The 16,534-nt window shown below is 37.1% G+C and overlaps 1 protein-coding gene across 3 annotated transcripts in view; it reads left to right on the top strand.

Moving 5' to 3' along the window:
* INO80C (INO80 complex subunit C) overlaps positions 1-16,534 on the top strand; it is a 55,309-nt gene that overhangs the window by 458 nt on the left and 38,317 nt on the right. The gene's annotated exons all lie outside the window — the stretch shown is intronic.

Raw genomic sequence — 16,534 nt, 5'->3', positions numbered from 1 at the left:
GCTCTTCTGTAGCTCTTTTACGTTGGCCCTGATGTCCTGTAGACAACTGGATACTGGGGGACGGAGGACATTTCTCTCGGTCCCCCATGAACAGAATTAATCTGGGGAAACCCGAACTTTGTGATACGGCCAAATTAAGCGATCCCTCTAAATTTGGGGGGAACCTAGATGTAGAGCCAAAAGGTGTCTGGGCCGCAGATTAGGCCGGGTCTCTTAGTCTCAGATGAGGATAAGGTTAACCTATCAGCGGTCCTCAAACTTTTTGAATAAGGGGCCAATTCACTGTTTCTCAGACTATTGGAGGGCCGGACTATAGTAAAAACAAAAGCTCACACTCTGTCTCTGCCCCTCAGCCCATTTGCCATAACCTGGTGGCTGCATAGTCCTCAGCGGGCCTTAGTTTGGGAATCCCTGGAAGGGATAACCGGAATTCCCACAGGTGGTAAAGGACACAAAGCCAGTGTCTTCTGATATCAAATGGAGCTAAGACTGCGCTCCTCTGCTAATGGAACCAGCAGGCTTTTTTTGTGCTTTTTTTTTTTTTGGTGCTTTTTTGTTGTTGTTTTGTGCTTTGGTTTAATCACTCTTGATAGAAAGTGGGATCATGTTTGACTCATTGATTTTATATCCGCTCCGCCAAATTCTGTCTATTTTTTAAAAAGATTCATGTATTACCCTCCTTTTCCATGTCTCTTCCATCTCACAACTCCAGATTTTTATGAACTTCACATCATCATTTGCTCCCTGAGCTCCTTTAACTCTTCCTTGTTGTAGGTATTAGCTGTCCTCATTAGTAAAGTGACATCTCCTAAAAGTCCCAGACTCTGATTTAAACTTCCCCGTGTCTGTTTTCCCGGTATCTAATACAGCGCTATCAAAGTAGCCAGCAGTTTGCCATTCCTGATTTTTTTTAGTTCGTTGGTTCCCCTATGGGGAATTGAGAAGACAGATTCCTATTGAATTGGTTCACTGCAATTTATTATTTAACTATATATGATCACAGCTTTAAAATGGAAAGTTATCTTAGAAGTCATCCAGTCCAGTACGATCTTTGACACCTGAGAAAATTAAAGATTAAAGGATTTACCCAAAGTCCAGTGAAGATTTAAGGCTACAGGGAATTGGCAGAGAGCCATCTAGAACAAATAATGAATTTTACAGATGAGGAAATTGAGGACCAGGAAGATTAGGTCAGATTCTTTCACACACATTCATCACTCTTTTCACTGCAACAAACTGATCTGGAAAAACTATCATGTGATACTTTAACATATAATACAACTTGATGTGGCCCCATGCAGATTCTTCTGCCTTCCTTACCTTTTTAAGATGTACTAATAATAACTGGCATTTATACATTTATTTAAGTTATCCATACATTTAAGATCTGCAAACATGTTACATAATTATCCCATTTAATTCCCACAGGAAATCTCTGATTTAGGTACTACTGTTATTATCCCCATTTTCTTTCTTTTTTTTTTAATTTTTAAAATTTTAATAGTTTTTATTTACCAGATATATGCATGGGTAATTTTACAACATTGACAATTGCCAAACCTTTTGTTTCAATTTTTCCCCTCCTTCCCCCCCCCCCCAGATGGCAGGTTGACTAATACATGTTAAATATGTTAAAGTATAAATTAAATACAATATATATATATATATATATATATATATATATATATATATATATATATATATATATATATATATACATGTCCAAACAGTTGTTTTGCTGAACAAAAAGAACCGGACTTTGAAATAGTGTACAATTAGCCTGTGAAGGAAATCCAAAATGCAGTCAGACAAAAATAGAGGGATTGGAAATTCCATGCAGTGGTCCATATTCATCTCCCAGAGTTCTTTTGTTGGGTGTAGCTGGTTCAGTTCATCACTGCTCTATTGGAACTGATTTGGTTCATCTCATTGTTGGAGAGGGCCACGTCCATCAGAATCGATCATCATATAGTATTGTTGTTGAGGTATATAATGATCTCCCGGTTCTGCTCATTTCATTCAGCAGCAGTTCACGTTAAGTCCATGTAAGACCTTTCTGAATCATCCTGTTGGTTGTTTCTTACAGAACAATAATTATTCCCATTTTAAAAAGAAAGTTTTCCCCAGATCCCAGGCCTAATTTTTTTTTTTAATTAAAATTCATTATTTTGAGCTTAGTAGTCATCAGCAAACATGAACATTTTAGTATAAAAAGATTATTTGGGATTTTTAAAAAATGGATATTGCAACCCCCAACCAAAAATTAAACTCGAAATACAAAAATTAAAAGGAGAAATCAATAAAATTGAAAGTAAAAAAACTATTGAATTAATAAATAAAACCAAGAGTTGGTTTTATGAAAAAGCCAATAAAATAGATAAACCTTTGGTAAATTTGATCAAAAAAAAGAAAGAGGAAAATCAAATTGATAGTCTTACAAATGAAAAGGGGGATCTTTCCACCAATGAAGAGGAAATTAGAGAAATAATAAGGAGTTACTTTGCCCAACTTTATGCCAATAAATTTGATAACTTAAGTGAAATGGATGACTTCCTCCAAAAATATAGGCTCCCTAGATTAACAGAGGAGGAGATAAATTGCTTAAATAGTCCCATTTCAGAAAAAGAAATAGAACAAGCTATTAATCAACTCCCCAGGAAAAAATCCCCAGGGCCAGATGGATTCACATGTGAATTCTACCAAACATTTAAAGAACAATTAGCCCCAATGTTATATAAATTATTTGAAAAAATAGGGGATGAAGGAGTCCTACCAAACTCCTTTTATGACACAGACATGGTACTGATACCTAAACCAGGTAGATCGAAAACTGAGAAAGAAAATTATAGACCAATCTCCTTAATGAATATTGATGCTAAAATCTTAAATAAGATATTAGCAAAAAGACTTCAGAAAATCATCTCCAAGATAATACACTATGATCAAGTAGGATTTATTCCAGGAATGCAGGGCTGGTTTAATATTAGGAAAACTATTAATATAATTGACCATATTAATAATCAAATTAATAAGAACCATATGATCATCTCAATAGATGCAGAAAAAGCATTTGACAAAATCCAACATCCATTCCTACTAAAAACTCTTGAGAGTATAGGAATAAATGGATTATTCCTTAGAATAATCAGGAGTATATATTTAAGACCGTCAGTAAGCATAATATGCAATAGAAATAAACTGCAACCTTTCCCAGTAAGATCAGGAGTGAAACAAGGTTGCCCACTATCACCATTACTATTCAATATAGTACTAGAAACGCTAGCCTCGGCAATAAGAGCCGAGAAAGAGATTCAAGGAATTAGAGTAGGAAATGAGGAAATCAAACTATCACTTTTTGCAGATGACATGATGGTATACTTAGAGAACCCCAAAGACTCTGCTAAAAAGCTACTAGAAATAATTCAAAATTTCAGCAAAGTGGCAGGATACAAAATAAATCCACATAAATCCTCGGCATTTTTATATATCACTAACAAAATGCAACAGCAAGAGATACAAAGAGAAATTCCATTCCAAACAAATGTTGATAGTATAAAATATTTGGGAATCCATCTACCAAAGAAAAGTCAGGAATTATATGAGAAAAATTACAAAACACTTGCCACAAAAATAAAATCAGATTTAAATAATTGGAAAGACATTCAGTGCTCTTGGATAGGCCGAGCGAATATAATAAAGATGACAATACTCCCCAAACTAATCTATTTATTTAGTGCTATACCAATCAGACTCCCAAGAAACTATTTTAATGACCTAGAAAAAATAACAACAAAATTCATATGGAAGAATAAAAGGTCAAGAATTGCAAGGGAACTAATGAAAAAAAACTCAGAGGAAGGTGGTCTAAGTGTACCTGATCTAAAGCTATATTATATAGCAGCAGTCACCAAAACCATTTGGTATTGGCTAAGAAATAGACCGGTAGATCAGTGGAACAGATTAGATACAAAGGACAAAAAAGGGTACATCTATAGCAATCTAATCTTTGACAAACCCAAAGATTCCAACATTAGGGATAAAAATTCATTATTCGGAAAAAACTGTTGGGAAAACTGGAAATTAGTATGGCAGAAATTAGATATGGATCCACACTTAACACCATATACCAAGATAAGATCAAAATGGGTCCATGATTTAGGCATAAAGAGGGAGATAATAAATAGATTAGAGGAACAGAGGATAATCTACCTCTCAGACTTGTGGAGGAGGAAGGAATTTATGACCAGAGGAGAACTAGAGATCATTATTGATCACAAAATAGAAGATTTTGATTACATCAAACTAAAAAGTTTCTGTACAAATAATACTAATGCAAACAAGATTAGAAGGGAAGTAACAAATTGGGAAAATATTTTTAAAAACAAAGGTTCTGACAAAGGTCTCATTTCCAAAATATATAGAGAACTGACCATAATTTATAAGAAACAAAACCATTCTCCAATTGATAACTGGTCAAAGGATATGAACAGACAATTCTCAGAGGAAGAAATTGAAACTATATCCACTCACATGAAAGAGTGTTCCAAATCACTACTGATCAGAGAAATGCAAATTAAGACCACTCTGAGATACCACTACACACCTGTCAGATTAGCTAAGATGACAGGAACAAATAATGACAAATGTTGGAGGGGATGTGGGGAAATTGGGACACTAATACATTGCTGGTGGAGTTGTGAAAGAATCCAGCCATTCTGGAGAGCAATCTGGAATTATGCCCAAAAAGTTATCAAACTGTGCATACCCTTTGACCCAGCAGCGCTACTACTGGGATTATATCCCAAAGAAATACTAAAGAGCGGAAAGAGACATATATGTGCCAAAATGTTTGTGGCAGCTCTTTTTGTTGTAGCTAGAAACTGGAAGATGAATGGATGTCCATCAGTTGGAGAATGGTTGGGTAAATTGTGGTATATGAAAGTTATGGAATATTATTGCTCAGTAAGAAATGACCAGCAGGAGGAATACAGAGAGGGTTGGAGAGGACTTAAATCAACTGATGCTGAGTGAAATGAGCAGAACCAGAAGATCACTGTATACTTCAACAACGATACTGTATGAGGATGTATTCTGATGGAAGTGGAAATCTTCAACATAAAGAAGATCCAACTCACTTCCAGTTGATCAATGATGGACAGAGGTAGATACACCCAGAGAAGAAACACTGGGAGGGGAATGTAAATTGTTAGCACTAATATCTGTCTGCCCAGGTTGCATGTACCTTCGGATTCTAATGTTTATTGTGCAACAAGAAAATGATATTCACACACATGTATTGTACTTAGACTATATTGTAACACATGTAAAATGTATGGTATTGCCTGTCGTCGGGGGGAGGGAATAAGGGAGGGGGGGTAATTTGGAAAAATGAATACAAGGGATAAAAAAAAAAAAAAAAAAAAAAAATGGATATTGCATTTAAAATGGGAGTTATGAAATGACTATCCTTTTTTTTTTTTAAAGATTTTTTTTAAATCTGATGATTGTAGTGGTGTTCTTTTCTTTTCGCATCAACTCCAACATCCTTTTCATTACATACTGCTTCCTTACAAATTGGTTTATCACATGTTGAGTCATTCATTCAACAAATTTTTGTTGAGCATCTCTCATGTGCAAGCTGCTGTTTTGTTTACTGCAAGGCATATAAAAATCCATGAGCTATGATCTTTGTCATCCATGAGCCCTCAATGCAATAGAGGAGGAGATAAGATATTTATGAGAGTGACTATAATATTGGACAGTGTATATTAAATGCCACATGAATGGTATAAACAAGTAAGTAAATTTCATAAGAATTTATAGGTAGGAGATAACATGTCTTATTGGAGAGATTGGTAAAGATTTTGGAAGATGTTGGATTTGTCAATCAGCATTTTTGTGAGTTAGAGAAATTTTACTCTCATATTAGAAAAAGTTTGTTAACATTTTTGAGCTGGTCCAAGTAGTTGTCCACTACAGCTTCTATTTTGAAATATCTGCAGGTGTCTGACACATGCTGCCCTGGAAAACAGCTCAGAAAACATCTTGAAATGACCCTTTGTAAAAAAGTCATTTTTACTTTCCCCATTCCTGCTTCTCTTTCTTCTCTTTATTATTCTATTATAAAGTTCTGTTGAATCAGAAAGTCTTCATTGTTCTCTTTTGAGCCCAACATGTTATTAGGCACTAGAGGAGATACAAAAGAGTCATATCAGGTCCATGTACTCCTATTGTCTAAAAGATAAACTACGGGGAAGTATGGGAAAAAGGAGAAATCAGAAAACAGGAAGAATCCAGTTGGGAAATTAAAAGATTGGAAACTGGTTCAGGCAACTGTAGGTGTGGTCTTGTTTTATGTTTGATGTCTGGTGGAAACAGAAGGTTGTAAAATTCAGGAAAGTGAAGTGTGTTGTAGGGTAGAAAGGAAATATGAACATTATGCTAAGGATAAAAATAAATAACATTTGCATCATGCATATAAGAATTACAAAGCTTTTTTCTTACAAGAGCTCTGTATGAAGTGGAAGTATTATTATACCCATTTTACAAATGATGAAACAGATTTTGAGAGATTGACTTGCTCATACCCAGTCAGATCAAGTCAACTAGCATTTATTAAGCACCTTCTCTATGCTATGCAGGAAAAACGTGCCTCCATGTTCAAGGAGCTCACACCCTAATGAGAGAGACAGTATGCAAACAAGATATATACAGAACTCTGAGATAATCTTAAAAGTAAAGATGGCCCAGGAAAGTTGTCCTGAAGAAGGTGGGATTTCAGTTGATACTTGAAACCAGGAGGAGGGGCCTAGGACAGGGAATGCATTAGGGATAGCCTTCAAAGATGCTCAGGGGGATAGCAAGGAGGGCTGTGTCTCTGGGTCACAGAGCACATTGAGAGAAATAAGGTATAAGCAGCCTGGGAAATTAGAAAATAGTTCAATTACCAGGTCGTTCAGAGCGAAACAGAGGATTTTATATTTGATCTTGGTGGTAATAAAGAATTACTGGCATTTATTGAATCATCGAGTGACATGGTTATCCCTAGAAGCTCATTTTGACAGCTGAGAAGAGTATGTATAGAGGGAAGAGAGACCAACCAAAAAGCTCTTGTAGATAGATGTTCAGGGTTAAGGTGATGAGGGCCTGAATCAGGGTGGTATCAGTCAGAGAAAATAAATGTGACATATACAAGAGTTATTATAAAGATAGAAATGATAGGACTTGACGAATGATTGGATCTGGGAGGTGGGAAAGAGTGAAGTATTGAGGATGACACCTAGGTTTTTTGTAGGCCTAAGAGACCGATAGAATGGTCTTACCCTTGACAGTAATAAGGGAATTAGGAAGATGGGAGGGTTAGGAGGGAAAGATAATGAGTTCAGTTGAATTTAAGATGTCTGTGAGCATCCAGTTTAAGATGTTCTCTAAGACAGTTACAGAATGCAATCAGGAAAGATATTTGGGCTAGACAAAAATATCTGACAATCATTGATCTGGAAATGATCAATAAATCTATGGGCTGCTGAAATTACTAAGCAAAATTAGAGCTTGTTATATGATTTCAAGGAACAATGTTTTTAACCATGCTTTCTTAAAAAAAAAGTCCAGAGGGAATGATAGACAGTAAAATTCATTATTTGGGGATGGTAGTATAAATAGACAATGTAGATTTTAAATGAAGAGGAGAGAAAAGAGAGTTCTTTTTCTTTGAAGTTGAAGCTATTTTCATGTAAAGCCTATTTCTAATCTTTGGGTCTGTCATCTACAGACCTCTAATACAGTGGTTTCCAACCTTTGTGCTGTGGACCCTTCAAGAGAACAGTTATTTGAAGTGATCTCTATGTTTACCAAGTTTTGTTCTTTAGCACAGCAAAATATATAGTATGAATAATAGGTTTTGCGTCATTTATTTATACCAAGTAGGAAACATTTTTTTTTTTTCTGTCTTTCAGAATGAAACATGACCTTTAGTGCTGCTCCTTCTGGAATAGGTCATCTGACTTGTTTATTGTTGAATTTCATAAGATGTCAAACTTGTTTACTCATCAATCTTGGACAAATACACTTAAAACTGTTCATGAATTCATTGTAGTTTTTGTTAAAAGGTATTTCTCTAACCTTTCCTTGACCACATTTGAGCAGGAGTTCTCTACTACTGGGGCACAGCTGACTTGAAAGCCTGCCACTGCTCCGTGGCTTATGAATCTAAGGGGATAAAAGAGAAGGAGGGCTGCCAGTTGCTTAGGCTCATGGCCCAGGCCCTGATAAGGGCTCTAATCACAGCCTTGGTCAATACTCATGGATCTAAAAAGAAGGAATGAGTTCTTTGTCACTGAAGGACAGTACAAAGAGCCTCTGCCCTTGAATTAGAATCTTGAATCACTGAATCATGCTTATCAGGATATCACCTCATATGTGGGAGAGAAGAGAGCTTTCTGTTGAAATATCAATTCCCTCCACTCACAGGCCATGCTTATCAGGATGTCTGTTGGCTGCCTCTCAGGATAACTGTGTGTCCAAGTGGTTAAGTTGTCCCAGTTTTAGACAATGAGAGTGTTAGGGGAGAGGGATTCCCTCTACTAACGAAGCATAATGTTCAATGACTGGGCCTTCTGGCTGCTAGGACACCTAATCTCAACTTTGGTCAGCAGCTCATGAAGTAAAGGAAGTTCCCTGTGGTTTAGCATGACTTGCTATCAATCCAGCTTGTTTATTTGGATTATGTTAAGAAGAGACAACTTTAGGATTCTTATAGGATGCTTTGTTGACCTCAGTATTGTCAGTGATTGGGGGGTCCAAAAGTCAGTGGCCCAGTGGTACCTAAACAGGGAAGGGGAGGGACAGTATTGTACCAAGGAGTTAAGTGATCTCCCTGGGATGTGGGAGTAGACATCTAAGCATTGGCCTGGAGTGGGACAGAAGTGGGGATTTGAGTAGAGCTTTTATTTGGGATTTTTTTATGATGTTCTCCTGATCATCTGAACAGAAGTAAGGCATTACTCTCTCATTTCTGACTGAGGAGAGGGCATTTCCTTCTAAGCATCTGAGCATCTACATCTAAATGTAGAGTAGATTAAGGATCACATAATGTTCCAACTTCAGACCATCTTGCCAGTGATGGCCTTATGCCCAGGAACAGGGTATGTGGAATGGGAGCTTATTAGAATACATAGTCACAAGAGGCCTAGATCTGGGTGTTTTAAGCAAGCTAACTGGTAAAATTCCACAGCAGATTAAGATTGTCACAAATATGAGTTACATGATGAACCCCAAGTGATCAAAAGGAGTTTAAGAAACATCAAAGGATTGTGTAGCCACTTGCATATTCCTGCTACAAGATGTTTTTGTTTTGTTTTGTTTCGATTATTGGATACTAATACTGTCATTTAGAATCCAGTAAATCTTTTTTTATTATAAAAAGAGACCTCAAAAAATCAGAAGCACTAACTGCTGTAGAACACTTTTTAACCTTTTGTAAGTACTTCATCATTTGATTGATTGTCTTCCTGTCTTTCCTGTTTCCTGTCTTCATCCCTAGTTGATTTCAGTATTTGTTTTGTCATCATCCCATGATCCTCTATGAACTCTTCATCCATCCTCTCAAGCCTAACTCAAATGCTACCATCCCCACTTCCCCTGTTGTTATTCCTCCCTCTCTCGATGTATTTACATTTGTTACTATTCAGAAGTTATTAGAATCTAGAAAGGTAGAGCTACAGGAGATTGTATTTCGAGAAGAGGTTTCTAAGGTTACCTTTTATAGGCTGAAGAGTTTCTATAGCTGATAAAGTCTAAGATGTGACTCTTTGTGGAGTGGGTCATGTAATAAAGAGGAGATAGATATAAAAGGAGTTGAGAAGCCTGGCTGTTAGGATGGTGATCAAACATGAGTTTTGAAACAAAGGTGGAGAAAACTTAGGAGATTGTTGGGGAGGTAGTAGTGACAACCTGGGTCAGGGCATTGGCTGTAGACTAACAAGACTAATCACTCATATTTTAAGTAGTGCTTTGTTCAAAGTGTATTTTTTTCCTCCACAGTAACCTTGTAAATGAAGTAGCTTATTATTAATTACATTTTACAGATGAGTTTAACGCTCAGGTAAGCTAAAGGACTTGTCTTTCAATAAATCAAGCAGTAAGCATTTATTAAATCACTATTGTGTGCCAGACACACAATAATGTCCTAGTTGTTAGAAATACAAAGACAAGTTAAAGTCCTTGCCCTTGAGGAGCTTATATTCTAATGGATGAGATAGTATTGGCATATACACATACATACCACACACACACATATACATATACACATACACTAAATTAATCCACCGGAGTTTGGAGAAGGAGGGCACTATCTTCTGAGGAGGAGTGGTGACACTTGAGCAGAGCATCATCTAAGGAAATCAGGGATTCTCAGAAGCAGACATGAAGACCTGTGTGTGTTCTAAGGTGAGGGCCAGTGCAAAGGCAGGAGACAGGAATTGGGTTGCTGGGTGTGTGTATGTAGGCTGGTATAGCTGAAGTGCAGCATATGAGGAGGGGAATCAAAGAGAAGACTAGATAGAAAGAAAGGAAGGAAATAAGTTGTGAGGAGATCTAAATGTCAGATTGAGAGGTTTTCTAACTGATTCTTTAGGCAATAGGGAGCCCTTTGGGTTGTTGGGAAAGGGAGGCTTGATAATCAGACCTTTAGAAAAAAAACCACTGACAGCTTTCTAGCTAATAACTGGTGTGATAATTGGCAAATGTTGGAGCTTTGGGATTCTTTTAATTTCTTTGGGGATTTCTTATGGAAAGAGAAGATATGAGAAATTTTGTGCATTTAGCCACCTTTCCATCTACTTAATCATGTTTTTTCATTATTTGGTTACTTCTGGGTTTCATTTCCCTAATAGATTGCAAGTTCTTTGAGGAAAGGGACCATGTCATTTTTATTTTTTATATACTTGGTGTCCCATCACATTGCTTTATACTTTGTGAACCCTTAATAATGTTTGAATTGGAACTGATTTGATTCTCATTGTTGAAGAGAACCATGTGATCATCATATAGTATTGTTGTTGAAGTGTATAATGATCTCCTGGTCCTGCTCATTTCACTCAGCATCAGTTCATGTAAGTCTCTCCAGGCCTTTCTGAAATGATCCTGCTGGTCATTTCTTACAGAACAATAATATTCCTTAATATTCACATACCACAATTTATTCAGCCATTTTCCAATTGATGGGCATCCACTCAGTTTCCAGTTTCTGGCCACCACAAAGAGAGCTGCCACAAACATTCTGACACATACAGGTCCCTTTCCCTTCTTTAGTATTTCCTTGGGATATAAACCCAGTAGTAGCACTGCTGGATCAAAGGATATGTACAGTTTGATAACTTTTGGGGCATAATTCCAAATTGCTCTCCAGAATGATTGGATTCTTTCACAACTCCACCAACAATGCATCGGTGTCCCAGTTTTCCCACATCCCCTCCAACATTCATTATTAATTTTTCCTGTTACCTTAGCTAATCTGAGAGGTTTGTAGTGGTATCTCAGAGTTGTCTTAATTTGTATTTCTCTGATCAATAATGATTTGGAGCACTTTTTTATATGACCAGAACTATTGTCTGTTCCTGTCCTTTGACCATTTATCAATTGGAGAATGGCTTGATTTCTTATAGAGTTAATTCTCTATACATTTTGGAAATGAGGCCTTTATTGGAATCTTTGACTGTAAAAATGTTTTCCCAGTTTATTGCTTCCCTCTAATCTTGTCTGCCTTAGTTTTGTTTGTACAAAAACTTTTTAATTTGATATAATCAAAATTTTCTACTTTATGATCAATAATGATCTCTAGTACTTCTGTAGTCAAAAATTCCTTCCTCCTCCGCAGGTCTGAGAGGTAACCTATCCTGTGTTCTAATTTGTTTATAATCTCATTCTTTTTTTTTTTTTTTTTTTTTTTTAATAATCTCATTCTTTATGCCTAGATCATAAACCCATTTTGATCTTATCTTGGCTGTCTCTTAAAGGACAAAGACCCATCTAGGCAGCCTTTTGACCTTGGAAGAACGGGTGTTCTCAAACAGTGGCAATCAACTTTGGTTAACAATTAATGAGAAGAATGAATATTGTAATGATTTGTGGACCTTATTCTAAAGAGGGGTTGGGGAGTGTGACTTTGATTATGTCACTCTTACTTAGGTCTACCCAGCCCACCCCCAGCCTGGGGCAATCCAAAGGATTTACACTCTCTTCCTTTCACTTTCCCCTGCCTTCCTCACTATTGGAAGAGTCTGAGTAGAACACTACTGGACTTCCCCAGTTGGGTAGAGTCTGAACTAGATTGAGGAAAATGTTAAATTCAATCTCATTATCAGCCCTATTAATCTGAGCCTGATTTGACCTAATAGTGAGTAAAAAATTAGGAAGGGGGAAAAAAATGCAATTCTAGTTCAATAATTGGTTATTATTATAAGAGAGAAATACTCATCTCTCTTACTATGTAATAGTTTTTCCTTAACTTTTTTTGGTCTTAATAAGTCATAAAAAATGTGATAGTTATATAGATTTCTCCGAAATGCAGCATGACTATTATAGCAAAGATAGCTACAAAATTAGCCTGCTCTTTACAGTGTGTTCCTAAATATGATTTATATGAAGATGATTATCAAATTGTTTTAAGTTAAACAGTTCTAGGATTGCACATTAAAATACTTTAGTCCCAGGTTCATCAGCTCATGTTATCTAGGAGAGAGCAGAGCTCTGAGTTGATGGACTGCTCTTAGAAAATTCTGATAGAAAAAAGTTCAGGGAAGGTTGAAACATAAACCAAGACCCAAGGCCCCAGGAGAAGAACTGCCCAGAGAATCTCCTGGGCATTCAAAGACTGAACAAGATGAGGTGAGATCTTTCAAGACAGTTGTGAAAATCGAGTAAGGCTTCTTCTACTTCAGAGTTTGAGTAGGCCTGAAGCACTTTGAGCATTGATCAAGGGCATACCTAAGTCCCCTTCCTGCTATCTTTCCATGACATCATTTTCTCCTTATTTCAATCAAATATGGGCAACTTATGTACACAGGGACAGCGTAAAGAAACTGCCGAAGCATGATAATGAACAGAGGAGGATGACTTGCCAGGGGGTAGATTTGGCTTAGATTTATGGGTTTTGTTTAAGAATAGGCCGTTTTGATTATGAGCAAAATGAAGTTACCATTTTGTTTCATGGAGAATCTTAAAAGTTGTTGAGACAAGTCCTTTAGATGTTTGCTAAATGGTTAAAATTGAACAAACTCAGAATTACCAGGTCTTAAGAACCACATTTGCTATCCTATGACCCACATGACAGAACCCACATTAGAAGTACCTCCAGTCTCCAGGTTGCACAAAGGCAGAGGCACATGAGGCTTGAGGACTCTAGGCCAAGTTTCTGATATATAAACATCTAAATGGTTTGTTTAGAAGGCTTTAGAATTTGGAAGCCCTTTTCAGGGTCTTAATTAGAAATGGGCAGCAGCTTCTTGAGCAGATGGGGGGGGGAGCAACTCTTTAACTCTTCAGTGAGGGGAGAGGGGGAAAAAGCTGCCTTTGCAGAAAATGAACCCCCAGTACCCTGCCTCATACCTCCCCCAAATATCCAGCCTTTGATATTTGTATACTTCTGGAAATCAGAAGGCTCTGGCATCTTCTGTAAAAAGATTCCTTACTACAAATATGGTTATGTAACAGTCAGAATGTTTTGAAGTGACTAACACTTTATAGCTTAGGCAAAACAACAATGAATGCCTATGAATAAATGTGGATTATTTTTGATATGTGTGACTCCTAAAGGGGAAGCCAGTATGGCAAGAAAGACCATACTGGATTTGGGGTTGTTTTTTTTTTTCTTCCAGTTTTTTCTCTAGCATTTTTATTTGGCCTGCCAACTTTGTTTCTCTCTAATTTTCTTTGCCTCTTCCCCCCCACTCTACCTTTTTCTTGAAGATGTATTCTCAGAGTTTACTTTGAGATAGAATAGAATGTATCCTGGGGTGTGAGAAGCAAAGAACCAGATAAACCAAAGCCATAGCAGACAGCTATAAGTGTAAGCAGATGGAGGATTTGGGTTTAAAAAAATTTACAGAATAGTTAATGAATAAAACATTTTGTAAACATTTATATGCTGGGCTCTGGACCATGATAATAACTATAAAAAGTGGTCTAGATAATCCCTGCCCTCAAAGAACTTATGGTCTTCTGGTAGTTGGGATAACATTCACTTTTTACATAGAATATATACAAAATAAATCCAAAATTATTTTGCAGGGTGGGACACTAATAATTTGTGAAACTCAGAAAGTCCTTTTGAAAATCCTTTAAGGGCACCTAGGTTGTACAGTTAGAAGTAGCTAGATAGCTCAGTGGATAGAATGCTCAGCCTAGACTCAGAAAGACAAATCCAGGTTCAGACACTACCTATATGACCCTGGGCAAGTCACTCAATCCTGTTTGCTTTAATCCACTGGAGAAGAAAATGGCAAATCACTCCAATATTTTTACCAAGAAACTCCCATGAACAGTGTGATCTACAGGGTCAGGAAGAGTTAGGTATGACTGAACAATAGGAAGTGCTGTAGATAGAGCACTGGGCTTAGAATCAGGAAGACCTTAGTTCAAGTTTGACCCCAGTCTCTGTCTGACTAATTATGTTGTCCCTGGGTAAGTCTCTTAACCTCACTTTCCTCTTATATAAAATGGAAATAATACCAAAACCTCCCAAAGTGGTTGTGAGAATCAAATGAGATGTTGGCTGAGTGCTTAGCAGCATGCCTGACAACATAGTAAATGCCTAAAATATAGTCATTTTCTTTCTCTGTCCTTTTGAAGGAGATGGCATTTGAACTGACCCCTAAGGAGAGTTAAGGGTTCTGAGAGGTGGGATGAGGAAGGAGGGCATTGCAGGCAACAGAGACAACTTAGAACTGGTGTCTGGGAAGCAGCCCAGAGGCCAGGGTGGCTTCAGAGTAAAGAATGTGAGAAGAGATGCTGGGCAGTCAGACTTTCTCCTGGAGTTTGTCCCTTCTCACTTATCTTTTTATTTTTAGAGTGCTACAGTTGTTTTAGTCACCTAGATTTGCAGCCATTGTGGCATTCTTGACTCTTCCCTCTCATTCCACAGAACTAGTCAGTTGACAAGTCTTGCCATCTCTACCTTCTCAACATTTCTTACCCCTGTTCTGAGCTTAGATCCCACATCTGCCACCCAGAAATCCTTATGACATGAATCCAACACTTATATTAAACTGAGATCCTCCAGTTTTCACACAGGGCAGAGGCATACAAAGCCTGGAGACTCTGTGCTGAGTGTCTGAGACGTAAACATTGAAATTATTTATTCAGAGGGTTTTCGGGAAGTATTGATTAGAAATGGGCACTCTCATGGCCACCGTCCTAGTTCAGGCCCTTACCATCTTTCACCCAAATCAGAAATGTCAAGCACTCAGCCAAACCTGCTGCAGCCTCAACCAGATTAAAATGTAAAAAGTGAACCAGGAAATATTTAACAAAATAAATAAAAATACAGTAAAGCATAGATAATTTATGTACAATTTAACAGGTCCCATTTCTATTTGAGTTTGACACTAGACCTCAATATACTACTGCAGTAAGTCTCTGTCCTCACATCTCTCTAATCTATCTTTGACTCTGCAAATATGGCCTTGTCTTTCCCAGCTCAAGAAGTTTTGGGGGCTTTATTGTCCCTGAAAAAGTACAAGTTTCTCTGTTTAGCATTTAAAGACCTTCACGATTTTGGCAGTTGCTGTTGTTAGGGGCTTTTTAGACCACTGGAAAACAAGTTGGGCTTTCATGAACTTGTCTCTTCCTGGGGGGAGTGAAAGCTGTTCATCTTAACCAAACCCTATGAAAGAAAATGATTTCTTTGTAATGTGTGATTTAGTATTAACTTCTCCAGTAAATCTTTGTGCTGTTCTTTTCTACTCTAAAAACAAATAAGCCCTACTATGATGCCTTGTCACCCTCTTAGACCACATTTCCTCATTCCTTCTTTTTCTGTTTTCCCAGTAATGACTAGAGTGAAGAATCTTTTTTCAAGAACCAGAGAATAAGATCCATATAAATGCACATCCAAATAAAAAACAACTTATTTCAGTTTTTCTTTAGAGAAAAATATAAGTTCACCAACTTTTCAAATTCAGAAATGGGAATATGATACTTTACTCAGTGACTACAGTATGTAATTTGCAAAATGTGTCACTTCATGATTATGGTCTATGAAAAAAGACAGTACAATGAAAATGGAAAAAATAGAAATGTGTGTGTGTGGAAAGGTAAGAGAAAAAAAGGGGGAGGGTGGGAGGAGAGAAAAGTAATGGGAAAAAAAGGAGGTGGGGAGAGGGCAGAGGTGAGTATTTTAGTTTGCCTAAATTTTTTGGTTATGAACAAAGAGAAGGTTTTTTAAGGATAGAAAGATTTGAACACAATCTAAATGTGCAGTCGTCAGAGAAAGGAACAGTTAAAGATTAGATCTTAGAAACATAGATCGAGAGTTGGA

Source organism: Sminthopsis crassicaudata, chromosome 1 (genome assembly GCF_048593235.1).
Source record: "Sminthopsis crassicaudata isolate SCR6 chromosome 1, ASM4859323v1, whole genome shotgun sequence".
Classification (NCBI taxonomy): domain Eukaryota; kingdom Metazoa; phylum Chordata; class Mammalia; order Dasyuromorphia; family Dasyuridae; genus Sminthopsis; species Sminthopsis crassicaudata.
Note: the sequence above shows the minus strand (reverse complement) of the source record. Positions and strands in the feature narration are given on the sequence as shown.